This window comes from Lissotriton vulgaris, chromosome 6 (genome assembly GCF_964263255.1).
Source record: "Lissotriton vulgaris chromosome 6, aLisVul1.2, whole genome shotgun sequence".
Lineage (NCBI taxonomy): Eukaryota > Metazoa > Chordata > Amphibia > Caudata > Salamandridae > Lissotriton > Lissotriton vulgaris.
Window position 1 is genome coordinate 1042872510 of NC_141694.1, and position 22720 is coordinate 1042895229.

The window sequence follows — 22720 nt, forward strand, 5'->3', positions numbered from 1 at the left end:
GTTGGAGGTAGTATAATGGAGTATTAGGAGAAACGAGAGATTGACGGTAGTACTACTAAAGTCCTAGGACTATTCAGGAAAACAAACTTACTGTTAAACCCCCACCCACCAGACTCAAAAGCAGTAAAAAACAGGTATGGTCAGATAAAGTTTCAAAAAGTTTATTTTTATAGCCCTAACAAAATAATCTCCCACAAGACCCTCCCTAACCCCAACGGTTGTCCTTCAAAAGTCCCCAAAAAACCCAACTCCCAATTCCCACCCCCCAAAAGTCTCTAAAAAAGGGTCAAGGGACACTATGGCAGGGTGCTGTTGACTTTAGCAGCCAGGGCATCATGCTCCTTGCGGAGGGTGGCATGTTCGAAGCGGAGGCCCTCCACCAAGTTCTTATAGTTCAGGACCTCCTGCTCCAGGTAGGACATTCGGAGGGATAAGCGGCGCCGGCGTGCCTTGCAATTCCTGTGGGGGGCAGCTGCTGTCTTTGCTGCTCGGCGGTGGCGTTTGGCTTTGGTAGCCCGGCTCCATACCGCTGGAGCACTGCACTGGCTGGCAGCCCACACGGAGGAGGATGCAGCTGTCCCAGTGGACGTTGTTGTAGTACCAGACTGCGTCTCCTCCTCCTCCCGGGCCACCAGCCGCCGATATTCAGCGACAGTGGCATCCAGCCTCCGTTGCCGGGCCATTCGAGCCAGCTCCTTCCTCCTTGATGGTCTCTTCGATTTGGAAGGAGCAACTACATGAAGAAAGAAAGACATAGTCTGTAACCAATGCTCCTTAAGATTAACACAAAATAATTGAGCAGAAAGTTGTCACAGTACAAGTAGCAAATTGAAAGCACAGTACATAACTATTGAGGACAGTATCTATGTAACCTCCGACTTCTTCATCCTTGCTCTAACATAAGTGGGAGTTTAAGGAACAAATTCTACGAGCACTATGGACTTCCATTACAGTCGACTATGACAGTACACCAGTCTTATTCTTCTTCTTCTCTCTTGTTTAGGTAAATTGGTATGTTATCTTATGCAAGCCGGCATAATGCCAGCGCAGTGAACTTGCACCAGAGAAAAACAGACGCACACCATGGTGAGTGAGACAGACTTGCGTTACTGTACCGGTCCAGTACATGCAGGAGGTGAAGCTCTTACTTTTCTATTACGGGTGGCACTGAGAATACTCTGCTAAAAGGGCTACTGCTTAATTAATTTAGCTTTCACTCTACAGTGCAAATGAGTATTAGAAAAGGAAAATGAAGAAGCTAAATAATCTGATTATCTATCACTTCACATGGGATGTATTTGATGACATATCGGATGACTTTAGGTGCTTTGCTTATTATTGAGTGAACAGTGATACACCCACACATGAATGACGTACTACTACTAAACTAAAGTTATTAAGAGAGGTAGGGAGTGTCCACCATAATAACCGGATATATGCTGTGCTTGCAGTTGCAATACAAACTACTGCTACTATTCAGGGTAGTATTTGGACAAAATTACAACTTCTTTTCCTTGCCTTTCCTACACTGGAACGGGCGTGCGGGTGCGGTGTTACATGCTCTTCAAAGTAACACTTAGTTCATCCAGTGACCGTCTACTCTCTCTAGATACACATATGCCATCTAAGAGTCAGATAGTACCATGAATGATCCAGGCATCCATCCATTCAAAGTATATGCACACATACAGTTTCTGTTTCACCCACCCAGGCTGTTCTCCTTCCACCCATCCTTGCTTCATCATTCACCCAGCCATGCACATACCATATTCTTTCCTTCCCAGCCACCTCGGGGACCAAGCAAACACATATCATTCTTCTTTGCCAGTCATCATTACATTTCTCGTCCTTCCACACTTACTTACACCCTTCTTTCGCTTTTCGTTCATCCCATCCATCAAGTTCATCTCAGATCTGATTGGGATTCTTCTCGCCAAAAACTTCACAGCTAAGCCGAAGTACATTTAGAGGAGGCTACTACCTGGTTTATTTATAATACACCCGTGCAAAAAGCACACTCTGCAGTCTTCAATCTCAATAAGTAAGGAATATATAGCTTACCTCTACCCGCCACCACCGTGTCATCCCCCACAGAATTGTCCGGCACTTCCACCGCCTCCTCCCCAGAGTTGTCCTCGTCCAATGCCACCACCACCTCTGCGCTGGCCCCGCCTCCAGATGTTCCACCTACAAAGTACATTTAATAATGTTAGAATACACCACTCACTACTATATAATATTTGGTCTAGGAGGAAGAAAGAAATGTGAAAAAAAAGTATACAATGTAATAATTTGTGACTGTCTACTCTAAAGTAAAAATGTCCCTTTTTCCAGGGAAGGCTGTTGTCTTGCTGCACTTTTTGGCACAACTGATGAATGCTTGCTTTTTATTTTTAACACGCACCACTTTTTCTCCTAACAGACAGAAGCTTGACTTCTAAGAACATGAGCAGGATCAAGTTTAAACCAGGTGAGAGCTCGGCTCGACCACAAGAAATGTGTCCAATTAATCGTCAGCACTAAGTACTTTTCCATTTTCAGTTAAACGTTTACTTTTATGACAAACTTGATTTTAATAAATGTGTTTACTTTTAATAAAGCTTTTAAACTTAAATAGACTCTGTGGTTTTTGGTCCTCCAGACTACAGTGGATGAGCTAAAGGTTTTGCAATTTTTGCAAGCATGAGTCCGTGCCTCTGACATCATTGGGGAATAATCATAATCATCGGTGACTTTGGGAGCTAAATGACTCTGCCACACTATCTAGTCAGTAAAGAGATTGGGGGTTCAACTACAAAGTCTGTTATCACTGAGGTATGTGGAAAGTCTAACAGCACCTATTATAATTGATAAGCTAAGCAATGCATTATTTAGTGTCCATAGTTCTGTTTGTGCAGATTTGTCCCTGCAACAGTAGTAGAATGGATTGTCCTCCTATCCAAACCAAAAGTAAAGTAGTATCTTATTCTTTCTTGGTGGTCATTCACCTTTTTATTGTTGGCAATTGTCAAAGCATAAACATTTAGAAGACTTGAAAAGACATTATGGACAATCCCAGAGGACTGCACTCTGTGCATAGAGCTATTGCTGACTAGAATGGGAGTCCAATGGAATTGCCAAATGTGCAATCTTAGTTAGCTACACAGACAGACTAATAAGAATAATCTAGTAATACCACACGGAGTCATAGTCGAGGCAGGATAAGAATTTAGATCCAGTCTACAAGAATATCAAAGACGATTTAGAAAAAATCGAATGAGGAACGCTGGGAAAAAATAAGTACTCTATATTAAAATTAAAACTTACTGGGGCCAGCAAAGGAGCCCTCGCCTGCCCGATCCTGGCCTGCATCCTCAACAGCACCCTCCTCCTCCTCCTCCTCCTGTGTCCTCCTCTTGCCCCTGGGGGAAGCTGATGAACAACATGAAAGAAAGAAAAACCGAAAACATGGATGATATTTGTCAACCAAATCAAACATTTCAAAAGAACTAACAAAATATTTTGGCGAAATAGCAAATAGACAACTATTCAACGGGATATATTATTGACCAATCTCATGTGGTCTACTACGTTATTAGTATTGCTTGATTTGCGGACCGTCAAATTGGAAACTTCTTAAGTAACTCACTACACAAAGTACTAAAAAGGTTTGCCTAGGATTGGCAGGCAGCAGTCCGCAGCACGCGAAGTGACAGCCACAGTCCATCGTGATTGCAGATCAGCGACAACACTAAAGTTTCCTACTACATTAACCAGTCATTAAAATACTCAAACTATCAATCCACCACCACTATTTCTTCTTATCGCCATGTGTACAAAGGAAGGACTGGACTTGAGTCTGTAGGGGCTGATTTACAAGCCTCTTGCAGCTCTTTTGCTCCATTGTTGCGTGACTTTTGTGACGCAGCGGCAGCACAAAAGAGGCGCAATGGTGCGGCGTATATTAACAATGTGACACATATGGGAGATGCATCACGTTGTAAAGCCCTGCGCCATCAGAGGCGTTCCGGCGCAAGGGAGGGCGTTCCTGCGCAGGAACGCATCCTAAAAGTGGCTGAGGGAAATATACAAGATTTCAATCACTCACTTTAACGACAATGATGCGTGACTCAAACCCTGCGCCTGCTTGAAGCAGATGTATGGCTTGACGCAGCATTGGGGAGATAGGGCACCCCAGAGCATTGATGGAGCTGCGCCATCGTTGCAACGCAAATCCAGCAATGCGCCGCCCTTAAGGCACAGATGCGTAACGCTTTGGTGACGTTTTGGGCCCATGGTGCGCCGCATTGTAAATATGGCGCACCATGGGTGATAGTGGCGTGGCGCACAATTACTGGCGAATCCCTGCTACTTTGCAGGGATGCGCCGGTAATTAAACATCTGAACCTTAGTTTGTAGCATTACGCAGTTCTTTAAACTACACTCATACATAATTTCACAGGCCAATGAAATGAACACAAAATCGAAAACAAATAAGCATAGTAGAAACACTACTGAGAAGGAGAGCAGTGCACCTGAAATGCACAGAAGATTTTGAAATATAATATACCTACAATGTAATGAGCAGCATTATTGCTCTTGGTAAAAAAAAAAAAATGCAATATAATAACACAGCAGGAGAAAACAGAGTAGTAAAGAAATAGCTACTACTACTACTCACCAAGACCGGGGATCTCGAGGCCGAGCAGGTCGAGCAGATCTCGTTCACGGGTCAGGACATCCGTCCAGCGGTGGGTGGCCTGGTTGTAGGTGCGCCGGACCCGAGAGTGGTGGTACATGGCCTGGCACACCTTAACCCACCGCTTCCTGCGATCCCGCATCCCGTACCCGCCTCCGATCTTGCCGCCTGCCATTATGGTCCTGGGGAGGTGGCGCTGTACATAGAACACTAATGCGCCCACCTCCTCCGGGCTGAAAATCTCCCGGGGTGCGACTGTCTCCCCCCTCAAACGCCCGCACGGGAGCCGGGCACGGGGTGCGGGACCCTTCCCCTTATCGGGATGCTTCCCGGCTTCCTTCACCATGGTCTGGGCGGAAAGGAATAAAGAAAATAGAATAGGGAAGAGAAAAAAAGAAAAGAGTTTAAAAAAGTAGTTTAAAATTAACAAAAAGTAGCAGTAAACACAAAAATATAGGGCTAGAAAAATAGAGGGATAGATAATAAGTAAAATAGATTAAAAAAACTTCAAACAAGCAAAGGATGGCAGAGATTTAGAGAGGATACAAGAAGCATGCCCAGAACCATAGCAATGAATGAGAAACAAGATGGCCGCGCCCGTTCACGACCGCGCGGGTAAGTTCGCGCGAGATGTTCCTCGCGAACACTCGCGAAATTGTACTGGCGAGCCGCACACTTTGCGAGATTACACTTCGCGCCCGGAAACGGAAATGCGTCATGCAAACAAGATGGCCGCGCTCTTGAACGACCGCAAGGGTAACTTCGCGCCTTGCGCTACAAGCGGCTCGCGAAAACGCACAAAACCTTGCGAACTAACACGCCGCAAAAAAAGAAATCGCTTATTCGCACAAATTCGCGGCTTCCGAATCCGATCTCGCGCGTGTTCGCGCCCCGCAAATCCCGCAAAATTGCAGAAAAACGAGTTTTGCAAAACTGAAAGCACTCGGCAGGTGCAAGAGTTCAAACTCATCATTAGTAACCATTCCCTGTAGTGCTTCCTGACTGGGACCCCTCCAGAGTTCAGTTGCTAGTTGCAACAATTGTATGGCCCTGCTCTGACCCTCACAGCAGGCTCATGGAATAGCTAGAAGTAGGCCACAAAGGTCCTGGAAAAAAAAATTGCACTGCAACAGAAAGCAAATTACTGATAAGGAAGCAGGTGTCAGACCTGGAATTTTAAAACAGTGACACATTAATAAACTAACCCTAAATTAATTCATGTCAGTTGAAGCAGGGCAGGTGTGCTTGCTTTCCCCCCCATAATCTACAGTGATGATGAACCAGAGGGTGGCATTGATGTAACAGAGGGTGGCATGGGTGAAAGAGAGGGTGGCAGTGGTGAAACAGAGGGTGCTGGGAGGCTGTGATGATGAACCAGACGTAGAAACAACATAGTCGCGACCGTTGCGAGCTGACAAGTAAGTTCGCAATTGCGAACTAGTACCAAACCCTTGCGAACTGGCAGAAACCCTTGCGAACACAAAAAAAAAAAATCCGCAAATTCGCGAGAATTCGCGGGTTTTGCGGATTGCGAGTTCGCAAATTCGCAAAATTCGCGAACACCAGATTCACAAAATTCGCCCATGCTTAATACCAACACTGGGAAAAAAATCTGACCATACCATCACGTCCCACATGTGAGGGCCCATGGAACAGTCTTCTCATTGAAGGGAGCATGGTGGAAGGCAAGCATATCCTGCCGTTAGGCCCTACCCATAGCCCCTCCTTTGTTTGTGTGCAACCCTGTTGCGCCCACTCCTCCTTTTCCTTGTTGGCGGCACTCATCTGAATGTATATTGGGTCAAAATGTAATAAACCACTATCTCCTCTGGTTTCTGTTCCGCTGCCCACTAATTGTACCTTGTTCGCTGGCAGCCTGTAAGTGCTATTCTCTTCGCTTCTTGGTCAATGAAAGCATTGCCTCTGGAAATGGGGTCTTTTGACAAGGTGTGGGCAGCACATTTTATGATAGCCACTTTGAAAGGTAGTAGCAGAGCTTGGAGAAGGTCACAAATCAATTGTGCATGCTGTATCTGCTGGCCTGCTGATGTAAGGAACCCCCTCATTGCTCATACCTGGCCAAAGTCATGGACCACCCCAAAGGCATACTGGCTGTCCGTGTATATATTCACTTTCTTTCCTTCAGCCCACGCACATGCCCTCGTAAGTGCCACGAGTTCGGCTGCCTGTGCACTCTTTGCTGCTGTCAGCCTTTCCCCTTCCAATAATCTAGTAGCTGTGCCCACCGCATAAGATGCTTGTAATACTCCCGTGTCATCCCTTAGACATGATCCATCTACAAACAAATCTCCTTGAGCATCTGGGAGTGGTGTATCATTAAGGTCTGGGCGTATCTTAGTATGCCTATTTATGGCCAAGGCACAATCATGTAAGGAATCATCTGAATCAAAATCCTCCAGCTCATGTTCAGTTGGTAGCAAGCATGCGGGATTCAGAGTGGTACATCTCTTGATGATAATGTGTGGTGTCAAGAGTACCAACTCATACCTGGTGAGGCGTGCATTGGTGAGGTGCTGTGTCTTAGTGGATGTGAGAAGTGTGTCCACTGCATGTGGAACGTGCAGTACTAGTGTGTTTCCTAACACTAAGTTGTCTGACTGTTCCACGGCAAGTGCTGCAGCTGCCACTGCTTTCAGACACGGTGGGAGCTCTGAAGCCACTGGGTCTAGCATGGCAGAGTAATATGCCACGGGCGGTAGAAAGCTCCATGTTTCTGAGCCAAGACCCCCATTGAACAACCACCCTTCTCGTGACAAAACATGTGAAAATCTTTGCTATATTCCGGTATGCCTAGTGCTGGTGCTACCCTCAATCCTCTTTTCAGCTCATTGAAGGCTGTCTCACATTCTTGTGACCAGGGTACAGTGTCAGGTATGTTTTTGTGTGTCAGTGCCTGTAAGGGTTTCGCAATGAGAGAGTAATTTGGTATCCAGTGATGACAGTACCCTGCAACCCCTAAGAATGCCCTAACTTCCTTCTGAGTGCAGGGTCTGGGAAAATGTGTTATTGTCGAGATTCTGTCTGGCAACAGTTTTCTTGTTCCTTCTGTTAACTCATGGTCTAGGTACTTCACAGAGGTGAGGCAAAACTGTAACTTCTTTGGGGAGACTTTGTATCCCTTTAGTGCTAAGTGACACAGGACAGTGATGGTGTCCTTTACGCAAGCTTCCCTCGAAGGCGAGGCCAATAGTAAATCGTCAATATACTGGATAAGTGTGGATTCCTCCTTAAGTGCCAGGGAATCTAAATCAGTTTTTAAGGCATGTGTGAAGATGGAAGGTGACTCTGTATAGCCCTGCACGAGCCTTGTCCAACAAAATCTCTTCTGTCTAAAACTAAAGGAGAAGAAATGTTTGCTGTCTGGGTGCAAGGGGATGGTAAAGAAGGCGGAGCTAAGATCCATCACTGTGAAGGTGGTGGCTGCCACTGGTATATTAGATAATATTAGTGCTGGGTTTGGGACCACTGGGAAAGAGGGTAATACTATTTTGTTCAATTCTCTCAGGTCTTGAGTGAATCTGTAGACAGGGGCCCCGTTCGGGCCCTTGGAGGCCTTTTTCACCGGGAGTATTGGGGTTTTACATTGACTGTATTGGATCTCTCTTAACATTCCTTGCTTTAGGAGGTGTTGTATGACTGGTGCGATGCCTTCCTCCCCCTCTTTAGAGATTTTGTACTGTGGCACTCTTGGGAGAATTGCCCCTGGCTTTAGTTTTTTCTGTACCGGTGGGTAGTTCAATACCCGCCCTACGTCATTGGCACTTGTTGCCCAGACTTCAGGCAGCACACAATGGCGTAGTTCTGGTGGTATTTTGGGATCGGTGCATGTCATAAAGGCTTGTAACATTAGGCCATTTGCCTTGCTCTCTAGAAAGAGCCCTGTTGGTGAGCAGTGTATGGTGCATTGCAATTTGCAAAACAAATCTCTCCCCAGCAAATTCACGGGGCAAAATCTGCTAAGAATAAACTGGTGGTGCACTGTTATTGTGCCTACTACAAACTGTAGTGGCTCAGTAAGGTATTCTGTAATAGGTTGGCCAGTCATGCCTACTGCAGTTATCGTAGTCCTAGAAAGTGAAGCCTCGGGCATTGTTAGTGCCTTCAGCATTTATCTTTGAGCCCCTGTGTCAATTAGAAATGGAACAACCCTGCCCAATATCGCTCCCTCTACATATGGTCCGGATTGATCTACTGCTATTGCTGGTGCTATCACGCAGTTTCCCACTTTCAGGCACCCCTAGAATGATGTTGGGGGCGGTGATGGAGGCCAGTCATTCGTTACTGGTGTCCACCCCTCCCCCCCTATCCATTGCTGCTGGGACTCATTTTCCTGTTGCGGATTGTCTCTGTACCCTGTGTGCCGAGTGTAGTTGGTGTGCTGGTGTCTGCCCTCCTGCCCGCTGTTCTGTTTGTACCTACTGTCCTCATTTCTTTTCTTTAATATTGGGCAATCTGCTTTCCAATGGTTGGGGTCCTTACAATAGAAACATGCTGTTCCTTGTGGTGGCAGGGAGGCTGATCTGCGGGGTGAGGAAGGTGTCCTACCGGTCTGCTGTTTTCCTGCGCCTCGTGCCCCTCCTCTGTTCCTCTCCCTTCCCCAGTTGCTGATGTAAAACCGTTCTTGTGCTACCATTAACCTCACTTTTTCTTTCTTTAATTTTTCTGTCTCCATTGCCTGCGCACTAGACTGGAAATCTGAGCAGTATTTAGCCGCTGACAGCACTTTTTCTATAGGTTCCTGCTGCCAGCAGACAAAAGAAATCTGCAAGTGTGTTCTGATAGGTGGTGTTACGCCTTGTACAAATGTAATTACCAGGGCCGGCATCGCATCCCCCATAGGGTTTTTCAATCCACTGTTCTGCCTATATACTTGCAGGAGGCGGTCAAAGTATGTATTCACACTTTCATCTTTCTCCTATTTAGTACTCGTAATTTTGCTCCAATCAACCCTATCTTCAGGTACCTTCTCCTTCAAGTGTTCCACCAACTTCTTGTATAACTCATCTACTTCTGGACCTGGCATCCCTCCCTTGCCCCTCTTTGGCTCCACATCTGACCTTCCCTTTACAATCTTCTCAAAGGTCCTCTGGGATAATGATATTGAACAATGTGTCAAGGTCTCTCCATAGTAATCCTCCTAACGCTGCCATTCCATTAAGCTCGTCATACCATCTTCGTGGTTCATCTCGTAGTCTGGGAAAGTCTTTACTGAAACAGTTAATGTCCTGCCTTGACCATGGGACATAAACATATGCTAAATCATTTGGCGCACTGCCAGGTGGTGGCGGTATCTCCCGTAGGGCCATGATAAGTGATGGGACTTCTGTTGTGTTGGCTGTGGTGATGGAGTGGGCAAGAGAGTGGGCTACGTAAATTACTGGGCATGTGTGTATTAGCTGCTTCCATTGTTGTAATTTATCTATAGCATATTAAGCGTGTCCCGCAACTTAGACTCCTCCCATGTTATTAAATCTGAGTCTGTGAATCCGAACTTCCCTACTTCTCAATCATATTGTGCTGGTAGTTGGGCACGACTACCTGTGGTTGTCTGGGTGTCGGCTTGTTTAGCATACGCCAAATGAGCTTGGGGTGCTTTGTTCAATAACTCTGCTCATGCTAAGGACAGTGTTTTCTCTAAGTACCTCCTATTCTGTGATTGTACAAAGGAGTCCACTGTTAGTGAGCCCTCTACGAGCCGCTGTAGTAGAACTTGACAATTTAAAGAATCACTTTTTAACATCAATTTTGGTGAGTTTGGATTGGACGCAGAAGCTCCTCCCACCATTCCCCCCAAGCTGCCTCGTCTTTTGCTCTCTGGGGTCGGCTCTGTTTCTGCCAAACATTTCTCTAGTATCGAAATGTTGTGTTCTGTGTGGTGGAAGTACGTAAATGCATCCCATATTAGGGTGTGCCACTGTGACTGGCTGAATGAGTCATCCTATGATTCATCCTCAAATAATTGCTGCCACGGTCTGTCTATTAGTTTAGGTATTTTAACCTGTTTATTAACACATTCTTTGAGAATACTATGTTTCTTTTTGTTGTAGTCTGAAGCGGCTTGGACCGCTGTTTCTCTCACTAGTTTCAGAGTGCCCAGGTCTTGGACAACGTCCAATTCCGGTCTCGCAACCTTATCTTTCAATCCTTGCGTGCAAAGGTTATGGCTGCCTCTCGTTCCCCGGGAGTTAGCTCAGCGTGTTCTGGCTCAGGTGCATGCAGCGGTGAATCACCACCCAGACATCCCAAGAGAATATCTTCTAGGAGTTGGTCCTCCACCCCTGCCCACCCTTCTACCTTCCCTTCTTCTTTAACTTGGATGCATGGGAATGCGCCTACTACGTCTAGCTGATGTTTTCTCCATCTGCCCTCCAGTTTTGCCTGTAATACTTTCTTTTTAATTTCCATAGGTTCACTGTGGACCTTTGATTTGATTGCGCTGGTTGAACGCATCTCACTTAGCACACAGTCCCAACTATGGTAAGCCTCCCATTCCAGACTTCTCTCCTTCTTTCCCTTTAAATTCAACATCTGGGGCAAATATGATAGTTTTGCCATGTCATATGTGCCATTACATGGGAACTGTAGATCCGGGTTTTTAGATGTGAGATTGTGCCACTTGTGTGTGTACATAATTGTGCTTAAGCCTCTTTTTATTCCCACTATATATGCAGGTGAGTTCATGGGTGGGGCTGGCTGAGCCGTATCTAAACTCTTTTTACTATTGCTGTTTCCCACGGTTGAGTTGTGTGTAGCAGCTAGTCCTAAAAGCCTTACAAATAACTGTTCAAGTATACCAGACAGATGGGTTGCAGGGTGGACTTCAACACAGTAACTTGTGACACAATAGGTTGACAGAAATGCTTCATATATATTTCAGCCACACAGTATTTGCAAGAGGGCAACAAGAAAGCCATACATCAATCACCCCAACAGGTCATGTAGTGCCAATTCACCAAAGCTGTTTCACAAGGAAGAAAGAAGCCAGATCCTGGTTGTTTGTTGAGGCTTGATGGCCTGTGAAATAAGTAAGATAGGAAACCAGACCCTGTCTGTGGCTGTGCCCCAGGGTGCTGACATTCAACAATAGAGCCAGAGTTTTGAATTGCTTCGTGCAGTTCAGACAATCACATAAAACATCTAGGACAAATTCTGGGGATCCTACGCGGCAGCTCTGTAGAAAAAACCCTCTGTGCAGAGAATGTGTGTGGGTCTGCTGTACTTAACCACAAAGGAGTGAGGGGAATAACAGAAATTCTATTAAGTTTTGGGAATTTAGAGAGGTGCACATTAATCGGTCTTTCCAGCCAGTCCGTTTCCGAGGCCATAGAGTATTATGGACGGGAGTACTTATTTGGCAACGTTGGTAAATGGGTGTGTGAGGTGAAGGTCTTTTATCAGATCTCCGTCAAGTAACGTTCTAATACCCAGATTAAATGAATAAGCTGGCAAAGGAAACCTAGAGCCTAGCACCAAGTGAAAACCCTCCACATACCTAGCAATATTTGGCCACTAAATAAGCCAAGCACATCACAAGTACACAATAAAAAAATGCAATGAAACCTATAATGATTGAGAAAAGAAACACTGGTGTGCCAAGCGTCACACCCCCCTCTTCGTGCCGAGGAGAAATCCGAGGCACGAACCTAGAACCACTCTGGCGCCTAGATGGACGTCTCCAGGGGGAGGGTGGAGGCGGAACCCAGGCAGGGCGACGGGTGTCAGCCAAAGAGCCAGGAGCGCCCAGGGTGTTCCTCATAAATGCCCAACTATTAAGCCAGTGGCGCGTGGGCGATGGTGCAGGACCCAGATCAGAGCTCATGAGAACAAACAAAAGTACAATCGACAAATACACAGCAGACAATAAACCCTGGCCGCTAATCCGGCCACCCGTATCGCGACACCAAACAGGGACACACACTAGGTGCCAATCTGGGGAGCAAAACTGCCATGTCCTAAAACGGCGTGCTACCTGCTACCACCCACAGGGGAGCAAAAACTGCCACAGCTCAACAACGAGGGGCCAACTGCTACAACCCAATACCGGAGGATGAAAATCCCCCCCCAAGTGTACTCACCGGGCTTCGTCCAGTCTGTTAGAGCATACCGACGTCCGCTGCGACCAATGGGAATGGTCTGACGAGGGAATCCCGCATCCCAGCGGCCGGTGACTCTCTGCGGTGGGGGAGGGGCACAGAACTTCGCCCTCAATGGCAGGCCAAAGGCCTTCTGATACCAAAATCATTAAAGAGTTACTGCCGGCCAGGAATCCTGCAGAAGCTTGCGGTCACCAGCCAGGGAACGCAGTGGACCAAGGCCAGACCCTATAGGATAAAAAAAATGTACGTGAGAAAAGGCAGCGGACTTCAGGAAGCAATGACAGAGGCGAACACACGCCCGTGGCACAGGAACTAAGAAAGGTCAATAGCGCAGAGAGAGAGAGAGAGAGAGCTAGACAGGAGTTACCTCCTGGGCAGCGTGATGACAAAAACAAAAATAAACCATCGGAGGCAATAACAGCAGAATGAAGAAAGCGATCACAAAAGACATGGAGTCTGGACAGGCCGTGTAAATATCCCCAGGACACAGGCACACCGGCTCAGACATAGAGAGCCAAGAACAAGAAGAGTCAGAAAAGGCAAAAAACAACACAAGCGTGCTGAGAGTGAAAAGAGACAGATTACCAAAGACAACAGAGAGGCAACAAACAGACCATCCACCGGATCCGACCCTTCCATCAACCCGAGAGACAAACAAACAGAACGTTATCACCTCAAATCCCCGCCCTCAGAAGGGTGCCAAAGGGTCCGATCACCAGTGTCTGCTCCGTCGACGTAGCCAGTCAGTTGTAATGGGTCCGCATTCTCTCCACCAAATGTTGAAGCTCAGTAAGAAACTGTGAAAATAAAAGATCAATGACAACACTGAAATAAACAATTCGCTCTCAGCACATTTGTTTGCAAGATTTATTGGGAACCCAACCAGAATGCAAAATATACGTGCACATGGAGGCCTCAGCAAAGCTTACTGAGTGCCCAATTGGTATGACAGTGCAGAGACATTTTATAGGTACAAGCCCTAGAGGATGGTCATCATAGCATACGTAACCTAGATCAGACTATGACCTGCTGGACCAATCAATGAAGGCCAACTGTGGTGTGATACCCTTTTAAGGCTTGAAATATGTCTATACCCTGGTGTTGCTGCCCACGTGCCATATACAAGAGCAGATTTGGGCTTTCCCCTAAAGGTGAAATCTGTGCTTCTGGTATACGTGGACTTGGCACGGACGTGACCGGCCAGGTCATGTCGACATGATTACTGAAATGTGAGGTTTTGCAATAGTAAGCTGGAAGCTGTCGTGTTTGTTCTCGGAAAGCCATGCGTTGCTTTGCACGTTGCAGCTGACTGACACACAAAATGGAGCGTGTGACCATTTTGTGAATTCGTGCTGGTGTCAATTCTTTAGTAGCTCAAAGAAGACTATAGGCCTGAAAACATATGTATTTGTTATCATAGAAATATCCGCTTCATCACCACAAATATTGAGACAAGGTTCATTTGGATGTGGCCTCAGCGCTTGGATGACACTCAAACTGTTATAAAAGATTTCCGAGTCTTTATCGGCATATATGCAGTTGGCACGCTACATTCTGACCAGGGCCCTGAGTTTAGCTCTCAAGCTTACAAGGAGGCAATGGCCAGTTTGGGTGTTGCATTGCGGTACTCTAGTCCATTCCATTCTGAGGGAAATTCAGTTGTGGAGAGAAAAAACTGAGACATAAAGCAATCTATAACAGCTAGGGTATTAGGCTCGGGTGACGGGTGGGTCAAACATCTAATAAGTATCCAACGTAGTCTTAACAATCTGGCAAGAAGTTCTCTAGGGGCGTATCACTCCATATGAAGTACTTTTTGGGACCAGAATGTTAGTAGCGGACCTCGATTGTCAGACTTCAGTGGTAGACCAAAATCAATTTGATATCAAAGACCATTTGGCTGTTTTACAGGACTTAAATGAAGTAAGAGCGAAACAAAGCAACGTGTTCCTGAAGCCAACCACCACCGAAGAAAAACCAACTGTCTGGGAAAAGGCCTGTCTGGATTCCTAAGCTTGGGGATCAAGTCATAGAGAAGATTGCGGACAAGAAGGAATTGGGCCTACTTACAGACAACCAGTACCTGTCCTAGCAATCCACGGATCAAGAACATTATTACTGCCACCCCTTGCTGGTAAAAAGGAGAACAGGTTTGTGTCCATTGACCTGGTCAAACCACATCATGTGGCCGATACTAAGCAGTAGGCCAAGTGGACTCCGACCAAGTAGCAGACGCCCTAAACTGGCGACTATCCAAGAGGTTCAAACTGAGAAACTCATCACCTTTGAGGTATCTGCAGTGCGAAATGAAGGACTATGCAACAAAGCAATGGAACTTGTACCTCTTGAAACCCAAATAACAGTTCGTCAAGAAACACCTGTCTACAATGAAGTAACATGTGATCAAGTGGTTCCAGTGTTTTCGACAAATCCGGATGCAATCCCCACCATTGACAGAACTACCTCTGGCTATTTCATTAACTTTGATACTTTTTCTGAGGATTGCAGTGAACCTGAAACGACGCCAGTAAAAAGAACTTTCAGGTTTCACCATGGATTGATCTTTGGATTGTGTTGGGCGTACTTTTTTTTCTAATTTGGTTGACTCTGGCAATAACTTTGGGAATGCTGATAAATGGAAGATATGCCAAAATGGACACAGCAAGTAAGAACATCAACTTACTCCTCAAGCCACACAAATCATCAGATCGTGAAGAAAGAGACTTGTCATCAGTGAATATCACAGCTGTTCCTATACCTGGTGGTATAGCTTGGGACAGAACTAAATATGACATTTTTGGCCCGTCAGAGCTGTTGATGGTTCCACACTTATTCAAGATTTCAGTAGGTGACTTTGTTTCATCTAGTACCTTTTCTGATGATTAGGACTTTGACACTTTTAATAATATGATGTCAGACTTAGAAATTACTGCAGTATTCACAAACCATGAATATTTAGAAGGTTCATCAGACTATGAACAAATGTATTGTTATAACCATTATGGTCATCATTTCTTGCACAAATCAACAATGCCTAGAAATATCTTAATGCATAACCAATGGGAACATTGTCCTACACCACCAAAGGGTAGCTCAAAAACATTTGCAAGAAAAATCCACTACTTTTCAGGGTTCAATGTATCCAATGCTGAATCATTTTACTTTAGAAATGTAAAAAAATAGGCATGAAAAGTATGTTGACAAATGCCAAACAGATTTATTCTGCAGCCTTTTTTGCCCAACTGTCCAAACTGTGTTTCGACTTTTGGAAAGACAACATAGAAACGAAAACTGTCTGGGGCACAAAAGATTGGCAGGTACAGGGGATAGAAGCTATGTTTAGAGCCTGTATCATCCCTGAGCAAATTATGTTTTTGAATGACACTGTCCAACAGACGTCTTGCCTTGGGTTAGCCAAGATAAAAGACCTGAACAATCCGTCCATACCTACACCTACACCTGAAAATAGTAACACTTCAGAGGGGGAGGTCGACGTAGATACTATTTTGCATCACAACAGAACATATCCAGATTGGAAAACATGGTTGATCTGTTCCTCAAACACAAACAACTGTCAAGATAAATTCCTGAATAAAACACAGGGTTTCACATTCAATAGGCCAGACCAAAGATATGTTCAAAGACAGCATCCTGGAATAGTAACAACATACAGTGTAGGGAAGCTCTGCCTTGATTGGCTACATAGATCTACACTTAAGGATGTAAAACAACACTTATCTTTACTTAAAGATGGTGCTGATCTTAGGGAATTCTTGCTAGGACCAAGAACACCACATCATAAACGTTTTATATATGCCGGTATCTATGCTGCTAATAATGAAGCATGGAAGATTACGCAAGCAGAGACTGCAGAATGTATACGAAAAATTTATCATATTAATTTAGGGAAAACTCTCTCTGTGGTTGACAATGGGTTAATGACTCTGTCGTCCAGGATATATTCATTGGACAGCATAGTGTCTTCTGCCATAGACATCATAAAACAGGACTTGGTCATGTTGCAACATGGTCAGTCGCAATAACGTTCTATCATGCTATTTGGCTGGACGTTGCAAAACATACGTTCAGGCTATGTGCCTTGGCATTTATTCAATACTAAGTCCCTGTTTTCAGAATTCAATCTCACAGTTAAACAGATCAAATTGGCACAGAGGGGAGCCGACTATACAGTGCTGAGCATTGAAAAACTGGAAAGATTGCCATTTGCGGTAGCAGAGAAACCAACTACTGAATGGATTATACATGGAACGATCACTCTGCCTGTTACAATTTTCCATTTTCAATATTGCCTAAAGCAATATACCAGCAGGGACATATGAAAGGTTGGGTAAAGAATACATGAAGACATCCTGGGAATTACCGTACACACACAGATGTTGGAGGCCGGAAAGGAAAGTGTTTCTTAGTGGTAAAAATTGTGAAAACACACTAAGCGGTTCTCTCCTTTGTCAGGGTATTAATTTACACGGGGCCTGCGATGGTTCCTCTACCAACTTACCCTGCCACCTGCAAGGTTCACCAGCTGCAGTGATTGTTCCAATTTTTGGACAACTTTGTAATGGAAGTTACCTCATGTTGAATGATCATGGCTGCTGTGGCATGTTGCCAGGTATACCATATCTAGTAACAGTGTCAGCCAGGGTAAATTGCTGTATGCAAGTATTGATTCCAAAGACCAAGCCAGACAGGGATTCGTCTTTATGGTCTTCACTGAACATCTCTTCTATACAAATTGATACTTTAAGCGGAATGAAAGCCATTCTTTTGCAAAAAAACGGTGCCACTGACCTCGGCCAAAGAAACCTATGATCTACATGTTACAAGGACTTCTGCCGAGATACATGCCCTCTTGACTACAAACTGCCCTGTACATTTCTCAGAAATGTTAAGTCGTATCTTAAACATGTCTGATACGAGCGGTATTGTACATGTATTTAAGACCGTATTTTCTGGACTGTTAGCACCTTTTGAAGCAGTGCTAGGAATATTTCCAAACTTCGTGCACTGGCGTGTTTGGCGGACTGCCTCTCATTTTGGGATTCGCTGCAGGGATACTTTTTTTGCTCCTACTGCTGCGATATGGCAAGCCAATTCAACAGCGACACCCAGTTCTCCATGGAGACAACTCTACGGGCGATGAAGAGTCCTGAGTGCATTGTCCAAATTTTGGGACTACCTCGTCTATGAGAATTAAATACCACATGGTTTCTGTCATTTAGACCAATATGGCAAGATTGCATCTTACCCACTGTTCCATTTAAGCTGCTCACTTGGGTGCAAGCGCACCTCTGTGACCCCGAGCGCGCAGTGCCATGTGTGTGGCATGCACACACATTCCCGAGAGCGTTCATGCTGCTGCTTTTATAAGACGAGCGGTGCGAAAAACCTGCACTGCATCTCCTGGCGGCAGAGGAAGAGGCAAATTGTGGGCTCAAGGACAGAGCACTTCATTTCTTTTCTAGAGTGTGGCTGCGGCTTTTGTTTAAGGATTCGTGTTAATTGCAGTGCCCGTCACGAGCGATTAACCTGAATACTTTAAACAAAAGCACACAATCACCTCACAGCCACACTGTAGTAACAAAAGAAATCAGCACCGAACACGTCGTGTGCTTTTCAGTATCACGTGAAAACACACACCGTGTTTGTAGGTTTGCCACATTTCTTTTCTTAACTTCCCATGTTCTGCACTTCAGGTTAAATAATGATTGATACGACTTTAGGTGAACAGTTCAGTTTGATGAGAAACAATATGACCTTGGGGTCAGGTTTTTAATTTGTGTCACAGGTCCATGGATTGCATCTTTGCTTAGATTTTAGACTCCTGCCTTATGATTGATGTCATTTGAACTTTCGTTTAAAAAATTTCTTTTTCGTTCATAAGAAATAAATAGTGGATTTTAATTTTTGGGAAATCAGCTGCTGCAATTAATTTTTTTATTCAGATATGTGTGGTGAAAGGCAGAGGCTCAACTAGAACCAAATCTCAGGGGGTTTGGGGGGCTGATAAAAATTTCAGGGGGGGCTAATTCTTCCAGCACTGGCAGAGTGGTGCTGCAAGGGCTCTAAAAAGGGGTGTCAAAACAACCAAGCCTCATTAACCAGACCCTCCAGGATATCGCGATTTCGCGATTTGCCGCGAAATCGGCACTTTTGTAAAAATGCCGCGATTTTTACGAAAGTGCCCGCGAAATCGGCACTTCTGTACAAATCGCGGCATTTTTACAAAAGCCGCTGCCGCTGTATCCTGGTATCCTGGGGGGTCTGCAAGCAGAAAACGATCTAAATCACAACCGCTTGCTCGGACGTCTCCATATTTGTTGTGCAGCCAGGTAGTGCCCAAAGGATCCGTGAAACGTCATGATTCGGACTTTACATGCTCCCTTCAGAACGTACTTCCTGCTCCCTTGTGAGGCACCCCAAAGCCTGTAGGTAGAGTAGGGCCTATAGAAAACGGAAAAAATAAAGACTTAAAAATAAATAAATAATAATAAATAAAACATGTTGCAGCACGCTGCTGCGCATCTCATTAGCTGTGCTATGGAAAACATTCAGAGGTGCGCGGGCGCCCCCTGACGGCTCAACACAAGAAAGGCCTCGGTTCCTCGGAGGGCTCGCCGCCGCACACAGGTGCATGGAGCAGTGATAAAGGCTGACACTGCAAGGGCGTCCAGGACACCTAAGGGAGAGGGACGAGGGGGAGCCGGGTGGGAGCACCCCGGGAGGCGGCCGGTGCAATGCAGGTGTCAGCAGCAATTACTGCTCCGCGCTTCTGATCAAGGCTCGCTGCTGACAGCTTAGGCTTTCCATCTGGTATGCCGTCCATGACTGCAGATCACACACTTACTGAGGAGCATTCAACTGAACACTTTAAAAAATAGAGAGAAATGCAGGTTTCTTGGTAAAACTTTCAAATTAAAGCAGGAGTCATTATTTTTAGTTCATGTTTTTTTTGCTAGTAAAAGGCTCTTATGTTATTGATACACCCATCTGGTAACACAACAGGCCTTACCTAGTGTGAACCCCTACTGAGTAAGGGTACTAGATGGCTGGCTCTATGGCACTAGCGCACAACCTCTGCAGTCCTGGGCTTCCCTTACACACAACTATAACTTCCAGAATGCACGGATATCTTACATGGAATTTCAGAGCTAGACAAATGGAGCCTCTTTGAGGCCCGAAGGACTCTTCTCCATCCCTCAATCTTATCTGCTCCCTCCCGCATTACTTCAGCCTTACCACTAGCTAACACGCTCCTCGTCCCATCTGCACTATCACGATACTCCAATCTATTCTCCTCCCCCATACTTCTTCCCATCACCCCCTTCTTTAGTCCACCTCTCCTCCAACACTCTTCCCCAATTAACTGTCTCTATGCTCCCCTTAGCCCTCCTTCCGTCCCTCCTCTCCACCCCTTCTTCCCCTCGTCATTCACCCCGTGTTTGCCACATTCCCACTGCATCTCGCTCCTCCCTCCTACTCCTCCAGTACTGCCGCACTACCCCCTTTCCCCTCCTAGGAACACCTTCCTTCTCCCTCCCTCGGGCCCAGCAGAACCACTTCCCCTCCTCAACTTCCCTTGCTCTCAACCCCCCTCACTCTGCCAGATGACCGTTCCCTCGCTGCTACCTCTCCTAACTGACAGGACCTCCACAACTAATGCACCTCTTTTCCGCCTAAACCTCCTACACTCCCATGACGCCACACAGGCCTCCCCCCTCCTACTTCCATGCCGACGTGTTCCGCACATTTCTCCCTCTAAATTTGTCCCTAATTCCTCTCCCTCCTGCAACACCAACAATGACAACTCTCCCTTAACCCCCAATTCATTTACCCCCGCTCCCAACCTTCACCTTTCCCCACCTGTGAACCCCACCCCCAACACACCCCCTGTCCCCTCACCTCTCCCTGCCGTCCACCACCAATTCCACCCCCCCTTATTTCAATCGAGCCACCCAACCTTCCGTGCTCTGCCTTTTTCTCACTGGAAAATACGTTAGGCTCTCTGATCACCTCCATCTCTCAGCTGACAGCTGCCATTTCACTTTTATGCTCTAAGATCCCCACCCCTCCATGCACCTCTACCCCCCCCAACTTCCCCAGAGATGCACCTCGCCCCCTCACCCCAAAACAGCCAAGCTCAACCCTTCGTCTGCAAGCGTCGTTAACTCACACAAGCCTTTGAGCGCCACCCTTCTTCAACAGGCATACCCTAGCAACCCCACTGTCTACACTATTCCGACAATCACCTCTGTCAGAACAAAGCGTCCACCTAAACCCTCCCGAGCACCTCCGCAAATGTACAATATCCCGATCACCCTTCAGAGCCCAAGTGCCCCCGTCACCAAAACAGTCTTGACAGAGCTGCGCTGTATGCTTCACAACTGCAGATCTGCAGTAAAACACAAACTTGAAATCTCTGACACCATCACCTTTCACAAACTTGACATGCTCTTCCTCACAGAGACCTGGTTCAAAGATACCTCGCACTCTATATTTGATCTCCTATTACCCACAGGTTATTCCATATTTAGGAATGACAGAACTGAAAACACGGGGGGAGGTGTTGCAGTCATCTTCAGAAACGCCCTCCAACTTAAGGCGTCTTCTAGCAGCTCCTCCCACACCTTTGAATGCCTTTCTCTTGAGCTTCAATTGCAGCACCGTTCACCGCTCAGATTCCATATCATTTACCGCCCGCCTCGTAGCAGTAGCTCTTCGTTTATAGAAGATCTCAAAGACTTCATCAGCGACCAATACTCTCAAAGTGACAATCAGACCATCGTAGGTGACCTCAATCTCCACTGGGGCGCACCGCAAGACTCCTCTGCGAACTCACTGGCCACCTTCCTCTCGGCAAATGATCTTATCCAACACTGCACTGAACCAATCCACTCTAAGGGCGCAATCCTGGACCTTGTTATTTCTAAAGCAGGCATGCTTTCTACTACTACCCCTATTCATGTAGACTGGTCTGACCACCACCTCATCCCATTCTCTCTTCAACTTTCACACTCTATAACTCTTGGCCAACCCAAGAGGGCCATCTCCTGGTTCCGTGATGCCAAAAACATTGATGTCGGTCCCCTCTGTGAATCAGCTTTGCTTTCACTCCCAAGGCTAGACCCGAACATAGCTGTTGACGATCTCACCTCCCAATGCCTCACAGTTCTTGAAGCTGAAATTAATAACGTCGCTCCACTCAAAAGCAAAAGGATAAGGCCCACTCCCTCAGCACCTTGGTTCAACAAATCCCTTTATGAGGAAAGGAAGCAGCTAAGATTCCTGGAGAAGCAATGGAGGCAATTGCCTTCCACTGACAATTTAGCCTTGCTTCGCACAGCAAGATCCAAATACCACAAGCACATCTTCCTTGAGAAAGCGACGCACTTCAAAACCCTCCTTGATTCCGCCAAAAATAGACCCAAAAAACTATTCGATCTCATCAAGACTCCGAGCTGCTCTCCCCCAACCTCCAAGGTGGAGGATTCTACAAAGAGAGCAGCGGATTTCGCTACTTTCTTCGATGGAAAGGTGAAATCACTTGTAGGTCAGGTTGCTCATCCTACACCTCCAGAGGAGCGCAAATCCTTAGCCATTTGGCAGAGCTTTGACCCCATATCTGAAGATGCCCTTCTCAAATGCATACGCGAAACAAAGCCCTCCAACCATTCGCTTGACCCTATCCCCAGTGCCATTGCCTTTGACTTCTATACCCATTCCCTCTCCTATTGGACCACTCTGATCAACCTCTCCCTCTGGCAAGGCTCCCTTCCTGTCCCCTTCAAAACTGGGCAGGTCCCCCTCTGCTGAAAAAGCCCACTGCTGATGCAAATGACCTCAACAACTTCCGCCCCATCACTAACCTTCCCTTTCTTGCAAAGATAACGGAAAGATGTGTAGCCAA